Below are 24,105 nucleotides of genomic sequence, written 5' to 3'. Positions count from 1 at the left end.
TCTCCTCCTTCATCCTCATCTAGTCAGTGCAGAGCATCTGGCTTCTTGATGCTTCTGCTCTCAGGTCTAATTCCCTGAGTAAGAAATCATAAAATGATGTTTTCACAGCTCAAATGCAAGGGTGGGACAGAGAGGGACAAAAACATAAGGAAACATGACACATTGAAAAATGCAATCAAGGACAACTTGGACCGCCTGCTTACCCACAGAATTAAAGGTGAAGTGAAAGTGTTAGTCCTGTCTGATTCTTTGTGACTCAACATACTGTAGCCTGGCAGGCTCCACTATAGAATTCTCCATGAAAGAATAATGGAGTGGGTAGCCACTCCCTTCTCCAGGGGATCTCCCAATTCACAGACTAAGCCTCAGTCTACTGCATTGCAGGTGGATTCTTTACTATCTGAGCCACCAGGAAAGCTCAAATCAAGGCGATGCTCATTTCCAGGACATTCTTAGATCAAAATTATGGTATCCATACTGGCCCTAGCTAATTCGGTCACAAAAAGGGGTACAGTTGCTGCCCTCCACTCTGAAGGGATGTTCTTATTTTGTTTAATTGCTAAATCTTCTCTGAATCTTAGAGAACTTGGTCTCAGCAAAGAGCTCTGATGGGCAAAGAGAATTAGGTAAAAGCCTTAGTGCTGTCAGGTTGGCAGAGAACCAGGATTTGGAGGCCATTTTATCTTTACCCTGGGGCTTAACATAAAAACTTAAGGATTAACGTTTTTAAAAAAGTTAAACGTGAATCACATCAAGGAGAAAAATGCCACGTTATACTCAACACTAAAATACTAAACTCAGGAGTGACTTTTTTTTTTTTTTTTTTTTTTTTTTTGACGATTGGGAATGGGTTTCTGTCAGCCTTTGAAGAAATAATTATGTGAAAAAGTTTTTATTAATGTAAAAACAAAATAAAACCTGTGGATATATTAGTGGCATAAAAGCACCTTTATACAATGGATTCAGGGCTGTTTGGTTGTCTCTTAGAAACTGGAGGCTTCCCTGAGAGCTCAGATGGTAAAGAATCTGCCTACAATGCATGAGACCCAAGTTCAATCCCTGGGTTGGGAAGATCTCCTGGAAAAGAGAATAGCTACCTACTGCAGTATTCTCACCTGCCATGGGCAGAGAAGCCTGGCAAGCTGCACTCCATTGAGTCCCAAAGAGTCAGATCCGGCTGAGCAGTGGGAAAGTGGGCACGGGGTGGTGGGTCCCAGAAACTTCAGACGGTGTGCTGGTGAATATGCCCCAGGACTCCTGGCCTGATTTTGCTCAGTGAACCCGTCTTGGCACTGCCCAGGGTCTGAAATGGAGGATTTGCATCTGCTGGAGCCACTGGGGAAAATGCTCAAGTCCAGGGCCTGGGTTGGGTTAGTAGCAAGGTTCCATTTGAAGAAGGTTTCCTCCAGCAGTGCTCACTGCTGGACATTTATTTAGTTCCAGGCTCTGAGGACGCACCTTGTATATGATGACAGATTGAACAGCCTCAGAAATAAGTGAGGAGGTGGATGCCCTGGAAATGAGAGCCACAGGGATGGGTAAATGGAGCCCTGAAGTCCTGTAGCTGATCCTTGCCTATCAGAGAGCATCTAGGCCCCACTCACGTTCAGGCCCTTTTATTTAACCACTAAAAGGAGAGTCATTAATTTAAAAGGGAGAATCATGGTCACAGATCACAGAGGACACCAAATGATCGACACTGAAATTCTCTTTATTTCTTTGTAACAAACCATCGCAGGAGTAACAACCCCATCAACGTCCCAAGCCCAAAATCCCCCCTCCAAAATTCAGATTCACATTTCTAACTTTTTGGGAACACATCTCTCCAAAAATCCCAGCAACCCTTCCCACACTGCCCACTCTAAATCACCTTTTCTTTTCCCGCATCCGCTGAAAAATTATTTGAACTGTGGTTTGTGTTCCTTCTAGGTGCACTGGGGTCTGGGTGGCAGTGTCCCAGTGCCAGGGACAAAGCCTGCAACTTGTGAACTGGCTAGGTGTGCATGTGGCGGTGGCACAGGATGGGCTCGGTGTCATAGATGATCTGGTCACTGCAGTGTGGACAGGGGTTTGTGCTGGAGCAGTCCATGCTGGGCTGTCCAGACTCACACAGCAGCTGCTTGAGCCGGTTGGGCAGCTGAGCCAGGAGGCCCAAGTGCAGCTTGCTGTGAGAATCCTAATAGCTCTCCACGTGTGTGGGGTACAGCACGTGACTCAGCTTGCTCAGCCCCGTGGTGTGGTGCAGCAGGTTTTCCAGCATTGCCATTGAGATGGGGTTGCTGAAGAAGCTGAAGGTGGGAAGCTGGGAGCAATGGCTCAGAGGGTGCTGGCAGGGCCTTAAACTGGTAGTCCATGATGCCTCACTTGTCTGGGTCCAGGTCCTGCAGGGTGGCCAAAGTCCTCTCAATCAGGACCTGCAGGGGCTCCAAACTGAGGCTTCTCAGGTGGACCCCACTGAGGCCCAGGTCCTTCAGCAGGCTGACGCTCAGGTACTACAACAAGTACGTCAGGTCTGACTCTGAAATCAAACAGTTGGTAATTGACAGGGTCTCCAGAGGTGTCTTCAGACACCTGGGGAGAGACAGAGCGTTCAGTCACAGGGGCAGAGTTGGCGGGCAGAGGGATAGGGGAAGGAGAGGCCTATTTCACCGGAACACAGGACATCTCACTGGCTTGGAGCTAGTCTCTCACCTTCTTGACAGGAAGGCAGGAGAGTATTCCGGGGGGGGGGGGGGGGGGGGAAGGTCATGATCACGTGGGTATGACCTCCCCCTGCACAAAATAATGAACTATTATCAATGTGGGAAACAAACAGTAAACAAATATCATTTGACTATTTCAGCTTAGTAGTATTTGCTTTGCAGGAATTAAGGTGTTTTTACAAGATATGACTAGTTGAATTCAAAGGCAGGCTGGATGCAGTGGACATGGGCTAGTGATTCCCAGCAATTACAGACGATCCCTCAGTGAATATGCCCCAGATATTCGGGGGATGCAAACTGTCCATTAACATCTACTTTTTTTTTTTTTTTTTTTTCATTTTTCTTCTGGAGTCTCAGTGAACATATTTATTCTTAATGCTTGGAGTTTGCATCTGCCAAAAATGGAATAAATGCAACTCATTCATATAGACAGACTAGGCTGCATCCTCTCAGTTTTGATCACTGTGTTCAAGGCAGAGCAATAACCTCTTACTGAGGATTTCCTATGTATCCAGAAGTCTTAGAGGAAAATAGTAATTGTAATTTGGACTTAAAGGGTTTGGAGCCACTTCAACAATGATGCTTATTTGACTTTTTCTTTTCTCTGGACTGCTTAGGAGCCACAGTTTTCCCCTCCTGAACCCTCCTTGTCATCTCCAGAATCACCCACTTCCAACAGCTCACCTGGAGCCTAAAACAGCTCAGGACAGAAGCAGCAGGAGGGAGGGGAGAGACAGAGCTTCGGGCTTCAAACCTCATGGCTGATGGACCAATGACCTTCTCTCAGATATCTGTTATCATCTCAGCTAAGTCATCACTTTCTCCGAAAGAATTCCCAAGGGCATCATACCTGACCCCCACTATGTGGGTTCCCAGCAAGAAGTCCTATTTGAAAACATTTAACCTAGGCCATGCCTCTGACCCTAACCAGGGAGATAACCTGACAAGACGCCCGGTGACAGAGTGGCAGCATCATGAAGATTTCCGAGCAGCCTGTGCACCCTGGCAATGCCCCAAAGGGCACAAAGTAGACGCCCTGAGGGTAACAAAAGGTGAGAGGCCGGTTCTGGTCTGCAGAGTTGACGCCATGCCTCACCTGAGCACCTGGTGCATGTGGCCCTCCAAGAAGGAGATGGAGTCCATGTAGAACTCCTGCAGGTTGGGTAGGTTCAGGAACTGGGTGGTGAGCTGGCTGATGCAGGGCTCCTCCTGGTCAGGGGTGGTGTGGGGCAACATGTGGATGTACGACAGTGAAGGGTTGTTGTTGAATCACACAAAGACACCAGGATTGTTGGCCCCTGGTGGAGAAAAATTCAATCCCTGGCCAGAGATGAGGCTTGATCACTCAGAGCTTTTGCGTAATAAAATTTTATTAAAGTATAAAGGAGACAGAGAAAGCTTCCGACATAGGCATCAGAAGGTGGCAGAAAGAGTACCCCCCTGCTAGTCTTAAGCTGGATGTTATATAGTCACTAGCAGTCTGTTAATAAAAGAAAGGAATGCCTTAAAACTCAGAATGGTACCAGGCCCCTCATCCATAACATGCATTTTGGAATAATCTTGGCATCAAACGGTTCATCCTGGGCCATAAAATGATTAACTTGAATCTTGAAGAAGGGCAGATCACCATACAAATAGCTTCATTTACATAGATTAGGTGAACAATATCTGAGTATAACATACTGGTTTGTCAAATAGTTTTGAACCAAGAGGCGGAACTGACTTGAAGACAGAGTTTGGGGTAAATACATAGTACATTAGCATAGCTTAAGATAAACATTTCCATAAGAGAAATGCATCAGTTATCTCTAGGTGTGAGAATAGTTAACTTCAGGTGAAACTAGGTGTCATTATGCAACACAGTATTTTAAGAGAAACCTTTCAAATTTGTATAGAGAAGGAAAAAATATTGCTAGTTTGTTTCCTCCTGCCACTTAAGAGAGATAAAAATGTCTGACACTTGCAGGCTATTTCCTCCCTTTGGAGACCCCTGGCTTTCCTGCCGGTTACCCTCTCGACAGCAGCAGCCAGAGCAGGTTGCCCATCCAGCCCAGGTGTGGCATGTACCTGCCCAGTGTGGCCAGCTTCCAGGTGCAGTTTACCTCCAGGTCCTGGAAGGAGTCCAGCTCCACCACGTTCAGGATACTCCTGATGCTCTTCATGGGCATGCCAAAGATACTCAGTTTCTGGCAGCGCAGGTGCAGCAGGCTCCTCCTCTGCTTGGCCTTCTTCAGCAGGCAGCTGAGTGTCTCATCCAGGGTGTCCTTCTTGAGGCACAGGTCCACCAGCACCTCCCCAGGGGCCCGTGCTTGCTTCAGTTACGCCTGTGTCTCTACCCTGTACCTATTCTGCATTGGCTGGGCCAGCTCAGTCTCCAGCAGTGAGCAAATGCTGACCTTGATGCCATACCACAGGGTCCAGAAGTCCTGGGGGGCATTCCAGCGCCATGTCCAGCTCCTGCAGCCTTCACCACCTGTGGAGTCATGGGGGACATCTTGAGATGTGTAGACCAAAATGGGCACCAGGATCCTGCAATTGCTCTGCACTCCACACACCACAGCTCCTCCGGCTTCCAGACCCCCCTTGGTCCCCATTTTAAGGGACACTGGGGACGGGGTGCACACGACCATTTTGTGCCTTCTACCCCTCAACCAGTCCTATACACCTGAACGCCTGTTTCCAAGTGACCACTCATCCTCCTGCCATGGCTGCAGATTGCTTACACACCCAGGCCCATCAGTCTGTCAGGTCGACATTACCTGGGGCAGAACTCCTGAGCAAGCAGGAGATCCAGGCTGTCGAGTGCAGCCTGGAAGGTGACCAAATGAGGCTGGTGGTCCTTCATCAGGGACCCCAGCGGGAGGCAGGGGATGGACAGGCCTGCACCTGGATGTATCTCCCAGCAAAGGCTGCTGTAAAGTAGCGGGAAGAGCTCCATGGGCAGCTCCTCCAGGGCCACAAGGGCCAAGGCTTCATTCCATAGCAGGCTCTGGCTGGCCACAGGAATCAGGGTGGGGCCTGGACACCCATCCTGAACAACCCATTCTGCAACAAGTCCTGTGCGGATGTCAGAGAGCAAGGGGTGGGGGTGTCCTTCTTTGGCCAAGCAACCAGGGAGACCCTGCTCTCCTTCCACCCTCAGGGAACCTAAGGCAGGATCAGAGACATTTTCTGGCCACAAAGTCACAGCTTTGGCCCCACTGGCAAGTGGACAAGCATCTCTCCAGGCAGCAACAAAGAAACAACGTAACCTCTTGCCCCATCCCATATCTACTGGCTGCTGTATTTCATCCCAGCCCTTTTGGCTGGTAGATACCTAGGAGTCTGACAGCTCACCCCACTCTCTTCAAGCTTCTGATTATTACTCAGGGCTGAAAATAGGAATAAGGAGTTTAGCCCAACACAACCTGTCTCTAAACTCCAACCAATAACTCAGGCAATGGGTTCTGTTATATCACTTCATAAAAAGATGTACCTTTCACTGTATGTCTCATTTATAAATATTACCATTCGGTTCAGTGGAGCAAAGGCTCCCATTCAGAACAAAGCCTCCACTCTTTCAAATATTATACCTGTTTTTTGTTTGTTTATATTCCATGGAATTAAAAAAGTTTTTAGCTTTAAAAACAAAAAGAAACCCCCAAAACCATTTAAGCTAGTAAAATCACAAAACTATAAAATGATATGAACTTTAATCACTGGTCACAAACTAAAATTTAAAATGTCACCCAAAAAAGCCTCCTAATTAGATGTCTTCCATTAAATCAATTCCAGGAACTTCCCTAGCAGTTCAGTGAGGGGGGACTCTGTGCTTTCATTGCAGGGGCATGAGTTCTATCCCCATCAGGGAACTACAACCCCAGTTGCTGTTCAGTGTGGTCCCATCCCCTCACTCATCCCACCCTACAACACTCTCCCCCACCCACTTCCCCCAAATTTTATTTGGTTAAGATATATTCCAGCAGACCGTAAAAGTGCAAAAATCAGAGAAGAAACCAAACTGTCTGGTGGAAGGGTAAAACTGCATGTAGAAGCAGAAGCAAAGCATGCAACTGCCAACGTGAATGGAAAGGCAAAGAAAATTCTCTACAGGATCGTGGCCTGTGTGACCTGTTCCATGAAGACCTCGGCAAGTACAGCTCTTTGAGCCAGAAGCTCCAGTGTGGAGCAGTGTGCTTAGGCCTGAGTCCCTCTTCTTGCAGGACACACTTTTCAGATTCTGGCTAAAATTTCCATGTCTATCTAAAGTGCTATCTTACTACTAGATCTCCACCCAGCTAAGGCTGAGTAGCTTTTTTATTTTCTCACTACATACAACTGATGGGATCCTATGTGCATTCCCAAAAGCAAAATATAAAAGAAGAAAGTCAATCTGAAGGTACGTTCATTGACGGAGTATGGGCCACATCAAAATCACCCAAATGTTTACTTTCAGACCCAGAAGAGAAAGAAACAAAGTATGTTTCCCAAGTATCACACTGTTGTTTACACATTACATCAGACACCAAAACATGTGCCCATTCACAGGGGAACTGAGGTGTAATGGAGGGATGGTGGGTCCTCCAGATTTTGAGGGTCCAGGCTTCCCTGGAATTCATCAGGTCAAAATGACACCTAGGAGCTGGCCAGGAGAACAGAGGGACCAGATATTTTTAATGAAACCAAGGAAAGTACCAAAGATAAGTGCATTTTGTATGGAGGAATTCAAAGACTTTTCTTAGGCTAGGCTTGAGAAATTGCAAGCAGGAGTGGCTAAAAAGGGACCAGGTGTATCCCTTATACCCAAGGCAAACCCAAGATCCATGTCTCCTCCCTCCCTGGAGGCAAGGGCACTTCCTTGCAGAAGCTAGGAGATTAAATTTAGGAATGTGGGTTAGAAGAGGATGGAACTGTTTCGGTTGGCCAAATCTGGGACACACCTTGTTCTGTCTGAAAGCTACTGAGGGCTTAGGGCCATGGGCTCTCCTGAAGGGAAATAAACATGGGCCAAGAACACAAATCTGTGTCAGCAAATGGCTGCAACAGGAGGCTTGGGCTTCCCCTGCACATTCCAGTCTGGGCTCTGTCCAGTGACCTGTACCATCACCATGATCTTTCAAGGCTCCTTCTCAAGTGTAGCTGGGTAACCTGAAGTTCCCTCAGTGCCAGTTAACAAGGAATGCAAAGTTCCTTCGAAACCCCCACCCCCCACCCTTCTCCCTCCCCTAAGGCTCTCACTTACACAAATATAGATGGGAGCTCAACTATAAACTCACAAATACAATTCAGTTTTTTCTTTGCTCTGCATTAAGTGCAGGTAGCCGCATGGACTTTCTCCCTGAGTAGGTGCAAAGCCTGCATCTAAGGGTTTGGGTTGAAGTCTCTGCTGGCCTGGCTGACACGCTGGTTCTCCTACGGCCTCAGAACACAGATGGACATAAATGCTCCACCCTTGGCATTGTGATGCCCTAATCGTTCTTCTATTTGGAGGGCGAGAAGGTGGCCTCTCCTGAAGGATACTCAAATTCCTACCATCCCCATCAGCAGCCATAGACGTGGGTGTCCCTTAAATAGAGTTAAAACCCTAAAATAGGGTTAAGCTGGAATGTGCATTGTGGGCATTTTCACTTCTGGCAATCACCTTGAGCAATCAGCTGCAGTAGCTCAGAATTCTCAAGAAAAATAATCATCAAGTCCCTGATTAGGGAGCAGCCATGATGACATCAGTACTTTCCACCCACATCTCAAATAACTTTAAGAGAGAAGCTGAAGTTTACCCCTGGTTTCCCTTCCAGCCTGGTTAATGCAAAACAGCCAAGACAGTATGCTGTCATGCTCCACAAAGGAGGAACCGGAAGACCCACATGGGCAAAGATGGATGGATGAATGGATCTGCCCCACTGAACATTAGGAAGAACTAGCCAACTTCACGTGGGCTTGGGGAAACAGGAAACAGCAGAAGTCTATGCTTGGGATGTTTCCACAGGAACTCAGCATCCAGGAAATCTAAGGATGCGGGAGGGACCACTTTCTTCAAATGATCTAAAAATGGGAAGTATCAGCCAAAAAGTCTTTTTGAGTGAGGCAGGGGACAGGCCTCTGTCCACCTACAGCTCTGCAGAGTCTGTTTTTGCAAGGGACTCAGTGGGCACCGAAGCACTAGGGGCTCATCTGCATGAAGACACGTTCTTCCTGCCTGTGTCAGTTTGGCCCAGGACTACTCCTAGGACACAGGAGTGAGTCAACCTGGGGGTTAGTTCTACCTGTTTTTGTGTTGCACAGACTGGTGCCACCTGTGAGTTTGTTTTGGGGTGGTAAGAGTTCACCCTCTCTAATGGCAGAATTCCTTCTGTGAATTCAAAGCATCTGCTCCCCAGGGCCTTTCTGGGGGTCTTTGGAAAGCATCTGTGCCCAAAAAGGCACTAGAAATGCTGGAAGCTGACCATCCCTGGCATCTGGAGGAAGACCACAGCCTGACTGGTCCTCAGAGGCCCCAGACTGAGAAGAAACCCTGGGGACCCAGCCTCCAGCAGACAAGATTCAACTTGGAGTTCCAGTAGGTCTGTCCTCCCTCCAGTCTGGAGTGAGATCTCTTCTTACCCTAGAATATTCTACCCTCTCTATGAGTCCGCTCTGCCTCTTCCTGTGCTTGGCAAGGCAGATTCAATGGCATCTAGACCTAAACAAAAGAGGCTCTATCTTTCTTCCTCCTCACTGAAGACTTGCCAGCTGTCCAGGTCACTCTAACCCTAGCCAGTTACTACTGAGGGTGGTTCTTCGAAAGGCAAAGTAGCAGTAGGGTGGAGTGGGCAGGGGGTTGGAGGTTGAGGGTCCATTCCAGGCAGGTAGGACAGCATAACTTGGCAGCCCAGAACAACGGGGAGGAAGGAAATGACAGCAGAACTAGAGGCCTGGTCTCCTGGCTTTCAGAGCTGCATCTAACTTGCTGGAGCGGTGTCAGGATTACTGAGGGCACTGCAGCCTGCACTTGGGGGCTGGGAGTGTCTCTAGGTGGTAAGGACCGAATAAGAGAACAGAATGATCAAACAGCATGATATTCTATTAGGGAACTGTAGATAGAGAAGAAATTTACAGGGTTTTGGAAAACCACAATAAGACTAATGACATTCAACAAAGAAATGGGAAAATTCTGAAACACGTAGGCATGCTCAATTCATAAAGCAAAACAAGTTAGCATCAAAGCCAGGTTGGCTTGCTTCAATCAAGCTTACTTGCTTAGCAATAAAACCATGCAACAGAAGCATGAGACATGGCCCAAAACAATGCAACAGTGGTGGCATGAGACTTATAACCTGCCTAGTGAGCTCCATAAGTTAATAACCCCCAAAACATGCTCTTTGGCCCCGAAGACACCTTCTTTCCAGAATGTGCCCCCAAACAATAAGATAATAGCAGAAAACAAGACCTATAACCTGCCCAGTGGTTATCAAGCTAATGGTTCCCCAAAACAGGCTCTGTGCATACAAAACACAATCACTTATGAAAAGGTGACCTTTTAAAATGAAACACCTGCATTGTACTGAGACCTGAAAATAGTTTTTCCAAGTAATATGGCAGGGAAGTCTAGTTTACTGCAGTCCATGGGGTTTCAAAGAAGTTGATATGACTGAGCAACTGAACTGAACTGAACTATGATAGTCCTAGCTTGACCATATACAGCAGTACAAGTAAACTCCCCTGCCCTAACTGGGGTGGCATTGATGATGGAAACGTGCTGTCTACTCAAGAAAAAGATCTTTCCACCCTCCCCTCTTCCTCTGATTGTGAAAATGTAACTGCATACTTAGGGCAACATAATACTTGTGAACCCTCCAAGCGTCCTACTCTAATAAATCACTTCTTTTCTAGCACTTCACTTCTCGCCTACTTTCTTTCTATTATTAAGTAGTAGTCTCTCAGTCATGTCTGACATTTGATGACCCCACGGACTGTAGCCCAGAAGGCTCCTCTGTCCATGGAATTCTTTAGGCAAAAATACTGGAGTGTGTTATCATTTCTGACTCCAGGGTACCTTCCCAACTGTACATAATGGAGACTTCACTAATATGCAGTTGAGGATACTCCTGGTGAACCTGTTACAGAAAACTGCCTCTTGAGTCTTTAAATTTTATACCAATTTTATACCTCTTCTTGGCCAATTGTTCATTTATGTAGGTTTTAAGGTGAATCACCTGGGGCTATTTGTTCCATCATAAAACATAAAAGACTGTGGTGTCAGAGCTCTTGGGAGCCCAGGAAACAACACCTAATGGTTTCACGGGGTCCCACTTGGTTTCTGTTTGCCTAGGGCAGATGCCAGTGGCTGTTCCCCCTTCCTAATTCCAAGGGCCCACAGAAGGAGCACTGAGACTGGACACATAGATGAGAGAGGCTCAGAGGGAAGTGGGTGGGGGCAGCCTGGGATGAGATGTTTCTAATATTTACAAAGTGGCTGGAGGGGCATCATTCTCAGTGACCATGATGGACACCTCATGAAACTATCTAACTATCTTCTAGTTAGAAGTATGTATGAGGGAGGTGACATGCAACACAAACATAACAAAAACTTTTCTGTTAGGTGACATACAATGCAAGTATAACTAATGTTGTTTTATATTAGATATGAAAGTTAATAAACCCTATGAGTTCTCATCAAAATGAAAATACTTTATTTAATTTTATACCCATATGAAAGGATGAATGTTCACTAGACTTACAGTACTCATCACTGCAGAATGGATGTAAGTGGACTCATGATGCTGAACCCCTTAAACTCACACAGGGCTATATGTCAACTCTATTAATATCTCAGTAAGACTGAAAAGAAAACAAAAAAGTCATCTTCCACTCAAGGTGTCTGAACAAACGAAAAGCATGCAAGCCTCAAAAATAATGACAGGCAAACCTGATCTGTTTGGTGGAGCAAGGCCACCAGGGTGACTACTCCTACTTAAACTGCAAAGCCAACCTTCATAATCTAAGGCATAATTTCATATTTTTCCACAGCTCCATACTTCAAGTTAAGAAACCTTGTTACACTAACTGTTGTAAATGTTTGTTGTTTTCATTCACTCAGTCTTGTCTGACTCTTTGAGGCGCCATGAACGTTAGCACACCAGGATTCCCTGTCTTTCACTGTTTCTTTATCAGTATCAAGTGAAGTAACACTTGTTGGCATCATTGCCTCTGTGACATCTTCATTTCTTTTGTCAAACATGCTCTTTATTCAACTTTTTCCAGGGGATGGAGAGTGAGAGCCTGAATATGGATTCTAAATCAAAATGACAGTACCTCGTATTTGGCAGAATTAAATCACCAAGTGTTTCACTTTCTTCATCTCAGTTTCTTCCTCAAAAACTGAAATATCATCACGCCAGCAGGGGCCTTACCGTGCTTTTTCCTTTTCACAGGCATGGGCTCAAGAGAGTGTCATAGAGGGGATCATGGAGAGTGACATGGGAATGATGACTCTGGACAGGTGCAGGTCTCCCTAAGCCATCACTGGGCCAGTCTGGTACAGCAGTGTGCCCAGGAAAGTCTCTGAGGACTGGAATACCCTACTCTGTTTGAGGGAAGTGAAAAAATTAGGTACTAGAGCACAGCACAGGAGCCTCCTTTCAGGGGATACCACCCACCACAGTCTAGTGACTAAGCAGGTCTGTGGGTACTGCCAGATCATCCAGGAGGATGGGGAAACAGTGCAATATTCAGGGAGAAATCCAGAAAGGCCTAGATTTACACCTCACCTCAATTCAACAGCTGTCCTCCATGGGATCAGGGTCAGGCCATCTCCCAGGAGGACACCTCCCAGTACTGCATGCCCTCCACAGGGGCAAGTAGGTAAATTCACTGATGGGGTGTCACCAGCACAATCTGGGGAGCAGCTGTGCACAGAGGCCCCTCCCACAGGTGAGGCAGGAGACATGAAGGGTGTGGGGACCCTGGTCCGGTGCCATGACTGCAGAAGCAGAGCTCTGGGAATCTCCATCATGCCTGGGCTCTGACCACACTCTACACAGGAAGGGGACTGGCTGGCAGCCCCAGGATGACTCTTTTCTCCCTCTGCCCTGAACTCTCCTGGATTCATGACCTTGATGTCTCCTCTTTGCACATCTTCCTCCTTTCAGGTTCCTGGCCCCAGTTGGTCCTGACACAGACACTCAAAAGTCTACAGCTCTGGGACAGAGGATCCACATATTTTGCTCTGGAGACAGCAGTGATACTGGGGGTTACAGTCAGGTGTGCTGGGATCAGCAGTGGCAATGGGGTACCCAGGACCCCCAGTGCATAATATCGTCCTTGCCCTTGGGGCCTCTCTCCATTTTACCTCTGGCCATATGGCCTCCCTGGCCTCCTCCAGCTGCAGCCAGAAGACTCACTGTGTTGCCTGAGTACTTTCTTTCCAGGAACATGTCACCTCTAGGGGCCCTACACTTATGGAAAGAAAAACTTCCCTGGGTTCACCACCCAGCCCTTGCCCAATACCACACAGGTGTCGAGTGTCTGGGTTCTGAAATCAGCCTCCCAAGCACAGATTCTGAACCTAACCGTGGTTTCAGGAATGAGTCCCGAACACGCTGCAGCTGTTTCTTCTAAGATAATAGCAGGACCAAACCTCTCATAGGAAAATGACTTGGGAAACTAAAGGGTGCTCATTCTCCTCCTGCCCTGAGGATCTCAGGCGGCAGACGCTACTCAGCTCCACAATGACTAGCATGGAGGGGGCACCAGAGGTGGCAAAGGGGACCAACTTACCTGAAGATGACTTCCACCTGCACTGGTTCAGCTCACAGTGGCCTCAGGTCCTCAAACACCTGGTTTACCTGGTCTCCTTATTCTCTCAATCACCTGTGTCCACTCAAGCCTGACAGCAAGAATCAAAACGCTCCAAAAACAAGAAGATGGTATATTAACATGTGTATTTAAAAAGCCGGAGATAAAGTGAAAACTGGAGAGCCAACCCCACCATGTGAATGTGACTCTCCTCTTATCTCCAAGCCTAAGCCATTTCTCAATGTCTAGACCAGCAGACAAGGTGCAGGGCTCATGCTCGGAAATAAGGGCCCTTCCTCTAAGGTCACTGACCACCGGCCCGCAGCTCCATTTTGGTCCCTTTCTCAGCCGACCATGCCCAGGCACCTCCAGCCGGGACCCCACGTCCCGTGCCAAGTGTCAGCACACCCTGGTTCACTGGATTATTGCGACCACAGCTCCACATCCTCTTTCTGGAGCACATGGCCCCGGCTGGCTCTTCACCCGTGCTGGCCTTCAGTCCATCTCCCGGCCCCAAAAACTTGTTTTAGTGTGGCAAATAGAATTTGGGGTCTGTGGGGGCGAACCAGGGACTAGCTCAAGGTCACTTTGTGGGAAAGCAGGAGACCCAAGCCAGAACCTTACAGTTTGTGCAGCCACACCTCGCCACGTGGTTCCTGCTAAACGCTGAGGAGAGAGGCTGTGACTCAGCAGTGTCTGGAAACCAAGCAGCCAAACCAATCCCAGCTCCTGATTCCTCCCGGACCAAATCTCACGACATCTTGGGATCATGAGTGCGGTCTCCCAGGGAGTCCAGAAGCGGCTTATTTCAAGAGGCGAGGAGGGGTGATGCCTGTGGCCATGCCCACCAGAATGGCAGTGAGAGGAGCTTTAGGGTGGGGGTAGAGCTGGGTGGGGGTGGGATGGAGGGGCAGTGGAGTAGGGGTGGGGTGGGAGTGTGGGGTGGTGGCTGGGGTGTGGGCAGGGGTGTGGGGTGGGATTGGGAGTAGAGGTGTGGGGTGGGGAAAGTGGGAAGAGGCCCTTGTAGCTGGGTGTCCAAGGGACATTTGGGGGGCACAGGCAGACAGGTGCACACAGAAACTACACAGATAGGAAGAAAAGGGCACCTCACTCAGAATGTTGTGGGCCCTAAGGGGTGGTAGGCTAGCAACAGGGGCACAGCATTGACAAGGAATGACCTAGATAGGTGCACACCGAGAAAGTGGTTCTCCAAGTCAGCTGAACCCAGAGGTCCTTGTTTTCTGGTTCCCTGAAGGAATGCCCAGACACTAGATCAGGGCAATGTGACTGGTACTGTGAAGCTGTCCAAGGTGATGGGAGAATGCAGAAGGCAGGTGCGTGCCACTCAGCAGCCCAGGGAGAGTGCTTCCAACCCTTCCCGATGCTTTGCAGGTCAGTCCCTATCAGGAGCAAATGCCTTTTTGTAACCTTTGAGGATAAGTTACGGAGTTAGAAGTACAACCTGACATGATCCATGAGCAAGTGAAAGAATTTAACCAGGACAAATAAAGTCGGGTGCTTACCAAAATTCATGTTCCTGGAAAAGAAAGCTTGTACTTCTGCATATGTGCAAGCTTCCTCTCAGAGATGTTAGTCTGTAGATGTGTGTGTGTGCATATGTGAGTGCAGAAGTGCCTGCCAGTATGCTAGTGAGTATGAGCTGTCTGAACTGACCTAGCCAGGGGATGAAAGTTAGATAGCGAAAACATGAAGGTCACAGGGAAAGGTGCATAGACTCTGGCCAGCAAAAGCATTGAAGCCAAGGTACTGGTCCCCGTTATGTCACTGAGAGAGTAATTTCTAAGTGCAATCTCAGTGGTGCGCCCAGGATGCCTGGCAGAAAGGAGAGGCAGGAGGAAAGTGCCTGGGGGTGACTAGTGAGAGTGCAGAGGATCCGAGACAGAACGAGCTGCAATCTGACACACAAAAGCCACGGTGGGTGACCCACAGCCCCTTGGAGAACAATAAAAGGGTGTTTACGTCATCCTCAAGTGCCAGGCACTCTTTCCCTGACTTTGCCATGAACATGAGCACACCTTGACTTTTTTGTGTGGTTTCAGAGATGGACCATCACTGCAGCATAGCACCTGCTACCTGCAGAGTCTTCCAGTTTGAAGTATCACTCTTTGTACTCTTTGTAGAATGCATATATTGGGTATCAGGACTATAGAATGGATGACTTAGCTTGATCCTCTTGCTGCTCCCATACCCACAGGCTTGGGTGACCAGGTAGGCTGGGATGAGTTTTTTCACATGGAGAACAGAACCACTTTGAAAGGGCTTCGATGGGGTAAATGGGCAGACGTGCATGTTTCCAGCACCAGTGAGTCATGGAACTTAATAGGGAGTTGTCCTTAACATTTCAATGGCCGGTGTTTGCACAAGTTTCAGGGAGTTTCTATATGCCAGCAGAGCATGCCTCATTTCTGAAAGACGGGTGGTTATGGGACCTGATGGGGGGTGGGAGGATCATATTATCCATGTTCCTGCTCTGTGAGACTTTGGAGAGGCGTCGTGGAAGCTGTTAATGCCTGCCTGGGAGGCAAGCTGAGGCCCCCTAGAAGCTTGTTGCAAAGACTGATAATTTGTAATTGCAAACCTGGCATACATAGGGCATTTCACCAGGCTTATGATTGTCTTTCATGTGCTGTAAGAGAAACTGATCTGTCTCAAAGGACAACTCACAGATGTGACAGACTGCGGAGGGCCCCTGGGGAGTGTGGACACTTTCAATGTGACACTGCAGCTGGAAGGGAGTAGGAAACTGGCGGAGGCAGTGCTGGCAGGTGGTGTGGTTTTTCCAGCTGTCACCTCTCTGCCTCTCAACTTCCAAATGGTGCTTCATGTGATTCATAAACTTGACATTTTTTAGAACTTTCAAGCAGCTGAGGCATTTAAAGGCTGTGTGAGTCTTTGGCTCTAGCTGTCCATCTCTTATATGCTATCCATAGTAGAAGCCACTAAGTAACACAATCAGATTTCCTTCTGTGGGATCACCAATTTTGTTTTGACTTGCTAAACTTGGAAAGTCCATTTTTGTCAGTCCATTTTCCCCTGAAGGACTTACAGGCTTGCAATGAATACTGTCCTTTGGAAAAGCTGTTGGAAAAAGTCCTCCATTCTGAACATAGCTTAATGAGGTATGAACACTGACTGGGGTGCTTTGCTGAGTAGTCACTGTTTGAAAAGTACCTGAAGGGGACAAAGCTAAAGAGTTCCCCTATAATTCCATCACTGAGTTTAGGCCTTTTGGGATTTTTGCTGTTTGTTTCGGAAGCGGAAAGTCACTTTGATACAAGAGGAGTTTTATTCATTTCTCCTGCAGAAACTGCTGTTTCTACTGGATGCTGCAACGAACTTGTGACGGTAATCTAAGGAGAACATAACTCTGAAAAGCTATTAGGCACTATTTGTGGTGAAATATTTTTATAATCAGCTTCAGACAAAGGCTCAATAGTAATAGGACTATCTGTTGATGTTGATTCATAGTCAGAAACTGGCAAGACACTCTTTGCTTCTGATGTAGGAGTCACATAACTAACAGGCTATAGTTTGTGAGCATTATCCTTACTGAAGTGACCATACCTTTTTCTCCTTGAATATGAACCTGGGGTAACTCTGTTCTATATATTTGAAACAACTGGTTTGGAATTTGAGGTCATCCTACCAAAGATCACATCACTGTCTACATTTACATGTTCCACTTCAAGAAAGATCAGTTCAGCATCTTCCATCATCTACTTGTTTGGTTGTCCCATGCTTCTCTGTGGTTCTGGTTCTTGTACTTCACATAACATATATGGCAGTTCCATATTTTAAATACTTTTTTTATTCGTGAAGAGTGTGGCCACAACTCCCAGCAATTTCTGTATATAAACTGCCACATCACTAGATGGTGAGCACCGAAATCAGATAGATCATATTCTTTGCAGCTAAAGATGGAGAAGCTCTATACAGACAACAAAAACAAGACCAGGAGCTGACTGTGGCTCAGATCATGAACTCCTTATTACCAAATTCAGACTTAAATAGAAGAAAGTAGGGAAAACCGCTAGACCATTCAGGTATGACCTAAATCAAAACCTTATGGTTATACAGCAGAAGTGAGAAATAGATTTAAGGGCCTAGATCTGATAGATAGAGTGCCTGATGAACTATAGAATGAGGTTTATGAAATTGTACAGGAGAGAGGGATCAAGACCATCCCCATGGAAAAGAAATGCTAAAAAGCAAAATGGCTATCTGGGGAGGCCTTACAAATAGCTGTGGAAAGAAGAGAAGCAAAAAAGCAAAGAAGAAAAGGAAAGATATAAGCATCTGAATGCAGAATTCCAAAGAATAGCAGGAAGAGACAAGAAAGTCTTCTTCAGTGATCAATGCAAATAAATAGAGGAAAATAACAGAATGGGAAACATAGAGATCTCTTCAAGAAAATTAAAGATACCAAGAGAACATTTCATGCAAAGATGGGCTCGGTAAAGGACAGAAATGGTATGGACCTAACAGAAGCAGAAGATATTAAGAAGAGGTGGCAAGAATACACAGAAGAACTGTCCAAAAAAGAGCTTCACAACCCAAATAATTACGATGTTGTAATCACTAATCTAGAGCAAGACGTCATGGAATGTGAAGTCAAGTGGGCCTTAGAAAACATCACTATGAACAAAGCTAGTGGAGGTGATGGAATTCCAGTGGAGCTATTTCAAATCCTGAAAGATGATGCTGTGAAAGTGCTGCTCTCAATATGCCAGCAAATTTGGAAAACTCAGCAGTGGCCACAGGACTGGAAAAAGTCAGTTTTCATTCCAATCCCAAAGAAAGGAAATGCCAAAGAATGCTCAAACTACCGGACTCATCTCACATGCTGGTAAAGTAATGCTCAAAATTCTCCAAGCCCGGCCTCAGCAATACATGTACCATGAACTTCCTGATGTTCAAGCTGGTTTTAGAAAAGGCAGAGGAACCAGAGATCAAATCGCCAGCATCTGCTGGATTGTGGAAAAAGCAAGAGAGTTCCAGGAAAACATCTATTTCTGCTTTATTGACAATGCCAAAGCCTTTGACTGTGTGGATCACAATAAACTGTGGAAAATTCTAAGAGAGATGGGAATACCAGACCACCTGACCTGCATCTTGAGAAATCTGTATGTAGGTCAGGAAGCAACAGTTAGAACTGGACATGGGACAAGAGACTGCTTCAAAATAGGAAAAGGAGTACATCAAGGCTGTATGTTGTCACACTGCTTATTTAACTTATATGCAGAGTACATCATGAGAAATGCTGGACTGGAAGAAACACAAGCTGGAATCAAGATTTCCAGGAGAAATATCAACAACCTCAGATATGCAGATGACACCACCCTTATGGCAGAAAGTGAAGAGGAAATAAAAAGCCTCTTGATGAAGGGAAAGAGGAGAGTGAAAATGTTGCCTTTAAGCTCAACATTCAGAAATTGAAGATCATGGCATCCAATCCCATCACTTCATGGGAAATAGATGGGGAAACAGTAAAAACGGTGTCAGACTTTATTTTTTGGGGTTCCAAAATCACTGCACTTGGTGACTGCAGCCAAGAAATTAAATGATGCTTATTCCTTGGAAGGAAGGCTATGATCAACCTAGACAGCATATTCAAAAGCAGAGACATTACTTTTCCGACTAAGTTCTGTCTAGTCAAGGCTATAGTTTTTCCAGTATGGTCATGTATGGATGGGAGAGTTGGACAGTGAAGAAGGCTGACAGCGGAAGAATTGATGCTTTTGAATTGTGGTATCGGAGAACACTCTTCAGAGTCCTTTGGACTGCAAGGAGACCCAACCAATCCATTCTGAAGGACATCCATTCAGTTGAGTTCAGTTCAGTTCAGTCGCTCAGTCGTGTCCGACTCTTTGCGACCCCATGAATCGCGGCACGCCAGGCCTCCCTGTCCATCACCAACTCCAGGAGTTCACTCAGACTCACGTCCATTGTGTCAGTGATGCCATCCAGCCATCTCATCCTCTGTCGTCCCCATCTCCTACTGCCCCCAATCCCTCCCAGCATCAAAGTCTTTTCCAATGAGTCAACTCTTCGCATGAGGTGGCCAAAGTATTGGAGTTTCAGCTTTAGCGTTATTCCTTCCAAAGTAATCCCAGGGTTGATCTCCTTCAGAATGGACTGGTTGGATCTCCTTGCAGTCCAAGGGACTAGCAAGAGTCTTCTCCTACACCACAGTTTAAACGCATCAATTCTTCAGCGCTCAACCTTCTTCACAGTCCAACTCTCACTTCCATACATGACTACTGGAAAAACCATAGCCTTGACTAGACGGACCTTAGTCGGCAAAGTAATGTCTCTGCTTTTGAATATGCTATCTAGGTTGCTTATATCTTTTCTTCCAAGGAGTAAGTGTCTTTTAATTTCATGGCTGCATTCAACATGTGCAATGATTTTGGAGCCCCCCCAAAATAAACTCTGACACTGTTTCCCCATCTATTTCCGCCCTGGGATTTCTTTGGAAGGAATAATGCTAAAGGTGAAACTCCAGTATTTTGGCCACCTCATGCGAAGAGTTGACTCTCTGGAAAAGACTTTGATGCTGGGAGGGATTGGGGGCAGGAAGAGAAGGGGCTGGCAGAGGATGAGATGGCTGAATAGCATCACTAACTCGATGGACGTGAATGTGAGTGAACTCCAGGAGTTGGTGATGGACTGGGAGTCATGGCTCACTGCGATTCATGGGGCTGCAAATAGTCAGACATGACTGAGTGACTGAATGGAACTGATGTATAAACATATTACATATTAGTTAAGTACAGAAAAATGCACTATTTGATTATCTCCAAAACTCTAGGGTAGTTATAAGCACCCTTATCTTACAGATAAGACACTGAGCTTCAAAGAGACTAAATGACAGCTGAAACACATATGACTACAAGTCTACATGACTCTAGAATCATAGATTTGTCCCATGTTGATCTCTTCTAATTAAAAAAAGAAAGGTTAAAAAAAAAAAAAACACTGGTCATTAGGTGAAATCACATGTAAAGGACGAGTATTTTTACAAAAGCACTATTGTACAGTGTTTGGAAACATGGACTTCAGAGTCAATGAAGATTGAGCTGGGATTCTAAGTTAGCTTCAGAGTCAACGAAGATTGAGCTGAAATTCTAAGTTAGCCACACAGCATCTGCAACTTCTGGGGCAAATTTATAACTTTCAAATGTGTTTCAGTATCTTACAGACAAAAATGCTTATTTATAAGACTTAAGGTTAACAGCTCTTTTTAAAAAGCATCAGCTATTCAATGGCATCTTGTTTTGTAGTAAAATTGGAAGAAAACATATCTTAAATGCACATTACAACTGATTCACACATACATTTCATAAATGTTAATACATAATTCATAAATGTTAATACAGAAAATAGGTAGCAAATTCAAAGTATAAAGTATCTATACATAGTTCACAAACAGCATAATTCAATGTCAAGCACTTAAGACAGATAGCAAATTGAGAGTGAACCCTCTTGATAATCTCACCCCAATTCCACACTGATATATCCTAAATTTCTCCCTCTAATCCTGAATAAACTTAAATCCAACAGTGCTTCATCCTTTACTCCACATGTCTCTTCCCCACATAGCAGGCAAAGTGATGCCCGTATTTCTCTAATACCAGTATCACCCAGAGACATCAGACACACACACACACACACACACACACACACACACACACACACACATGATATGCCTTATGAATATAGAGGCAAGAATCCTCAAAAAATACTGGCAAACAAAATCTAACAACATATAAAAAAGATTATACACCATGATCCACGGGATATGGAGGTATGCAAAGTTGGTTCATTAGAAGAAAGTCAATCAACATTATGCCATTTTAATAGAATAAAGACAAAAAACACATCTGCCTGCATAAAAAGCATTTCCCCAAACCAGCACCTTTTCATAATAGGGGTTAAAAAAAAACAACAACAAAAAAACACTTAATAACTGAGAACAGAAGAGAACTTTGTCAATCATAGGATACCTGTGAAAGACCCACAGCTAGCATCCTATTTAATAATGAAGAACTGAAAGCTTTCCCTCTAAGACTGGGAACAACACAAGGATGTCTATTCCACACTTTGGCTCAATATTATACTGGCAGTGCTATAGCCAGGGCAATCAGGTAAGAAAAAGGAGTTGCTGTTGTTAAAAAAAAAAAAAAAAAAAAAATCAGCATTCAGAATGGAAAGGAAAAAAGTCAAAGTATATTGAAGATAACATACTTTTATATAGAGAAAATCCTGATGAAACTACAAGTATTACAGCTAAAAAAAATCTTGAAGAATACATGGTAAATATTTTTAAAAACCAATCACATTTCTATACAGTGGAAACAAATGTTCTGAAAATGAAGTTAAGTAAACATTTCAATCTACACTAGCATTAAAAAGAATACTTCGGTTCAGTTCAGTTCAGTTGCTCAGTTATGTCCAGTCAGAAAGAGAAAGAAAAATATCATGTGGTATCACTTATGTGTGGAATCTAAAATATGACACAAATGAATTTATCTAGGAAATAGAAAGAGGCTCACAGACATAGAGAGCAGACTATGTGATTACCAAGAGGGGAAGGGTAGGGGATGCATAGATTGGGAGCTGGTGATTAGCAGAGGCAAACTATAGTATTAATACATAGAATACATAAACAAAATCCTACTGTATAGAACAAGGAACTATACTTATATCTTGTGATAAACAATAATGGAAAAAGATGTGAAAAACATTGTGCGTGCATATGTGTGTGTGTGTGTATACATATGAAAGAAAGGAAAGGTAAAGGGAAGGAAAGGAAAAGACAACTGTTGGAAAGCATGTACTGAAACTGGATCCTTGTGTGATATGGCTAGATTTTAAAATGGTGCAACTGCTATAGAAAATAGTATAAAGGCTCCTCAAGAGATTAAAAATAGAACTACCACAAAATGAATCAGCAATTCCACTTCTGGATATAAATTCAAAAGAAGTTAACATGGTGTCTTGAGATATTTGCACAGCCATGCTCACCGCAGCACTAATCACAACAACTAAGACATGGAAACATCTAAATGTCCATCAAATGTGATATATACATATAATGAAACATTTAGCCATATAAAGGAAATTCTGTCACATACTACAACATGCATGATCCTTCAAGACGTCAAGCTAAATGAAATAAGCCAGTCATAAAAAACACAAGTACTCTGTTTCCACTTATATGAAATATCTAATATAGTCAAGTAATAGAAAGGAAGCAAAGTAGAACGATGGATCCAGGGTCTAGGGAAACAGGGAAGAAAAGAGGAGTTGTTTTTTTATTTTTATTTATTTTTATTTTTTATTTTTTGAACAATTTTTAAAATAATTTATTTGTTTTTTTTTTTTTTTTTTTTAATGCTGGGTCTTGGTTGCTGAGCAGGCTTTTGGAGTAGGGGCCACTGATGAGTATAGAGTTTCAATTTTGCAAGATGAAAAGGTGTAGAGATCTGTTTCATAACAATGTGATAAGGAATTCCCTGGTAGTTCAGAGGTTAGGACTCCACGGTTTCCTATCAGGGGCCTGGGTATGATCCCCAACCAAAGAACTATATCATGCAAGCTGCATAGCACAGCTAAAACAATGACAACAACAATAAAACAACACTGTGACTATGTGTGTGTATCAGTGGCTCGGTCCTGTCTGACTCTTTGCATCCCCATGGACTGTAACCCACCAAGCTCCTTTGTCCATGGATTCTCCAGGACAGAATACTGGTGTGGGTTGTGATTTCCTTTTCCAAAAAGGCTTATGAAAGTATGTGAAATACTTAGCATGTAAAAATGGTTACAACGGTAAAATTTAGTTACATGATTTTTACAACAATTTAAAAAAAATACTTTTAACAATGAGGAAAAGTATTTGAATAGACATTTCACCAAAGATGATATACAAATGACCAACAATCACAAACAATACTACTTAACATGATAAGGAGAATATAAATCAGTCTCAGTGAGATATTATTTCACACTCATTAGCTTGGCTATAATCAAAAAGAGGAATAATAACAAGTGCTGTGGAGGATATGGAGAAAAGGAATCTTCATATATTGTTGATGTAATTGCTGTAAAAAGGTATGACCACTTCTATAAGGGGTTTGTCAGTACCTCAAAAATTAAATATAGAGTAGCCATATGATTCAGCAATTTCACTGTTTTTTATATATCCTTAAAAACGAAAATGTTAAGTCCATGAAAAAACAATGTTCACAGAAACATTACTCACAATAGCCACAAAGAGTACACCATCCAAATATTACCCATTATGTGATGAATGGATAAATCAACTGCAGTATATGCTCACAATGGACTACTTGTAACCCATATAACATATTTAGCCAAAAAAAAAAAAAAAAAAAAAAAAAAAACCAAAAACAAAACATGCACTGCTATACATCCATGAAATGGATGAGTCTTGAAAATACACAAACTAGGGGACTTCCCTGGAGATCCAGTGTTTAAGACTCTGCACAGTTTCCATCTCTGGGCTGGAAAGTAAGATCCCACATGCCACATAGCTAAATAAATAAATATTTTAAAAGAAAATATGATATCTGAGTAAAGCCAGACACAAAGGTCACACATTGTA

At 44.6% G+C, this 24,105-nt stretch overlaps 2 pseudogenes; both read right to left on the bottom strand.

Moving 5' to 3' along the window:
* Window positions 1–1,993: 1,993 nt before the first annotated feature.
* LOC128070932 (melanoma antigen preferentially expressed in tumors-like) lies at window positions 1,994–13,917 on the bottom strand (annotated as a pseudogene).
* Window positions 13,918–16,011: 2,094 nt separating this feature from the next.
* LOC128070931 (zinc finger protein 280B-like) lies at window positions 16,012–17,188 on the bottom strand (annotated as a pseudogene).
* Window positions 17,189–24,105: the final 6,917 nt, after the last annotated feature.

This window comes from Budorcas taxicolor, chromosome Y (genome assembly GCF_023091745.1).
Source record: "Budorcas taxicolor isolate Tak-1 chromosome Y, Takin1.1, whole genome shotgun sequence".
Lineage (NCBI taxonomy): Eukaryota > Metazoa > Chordata > Mammalia > Artiodactyla > Bovidae > Budorcas > Budorcas taxicolor.
Note: the sequence above shows the minus strand (reverse complement) of the source record. Positions and strands in the feature narration are given on the sequence as shown.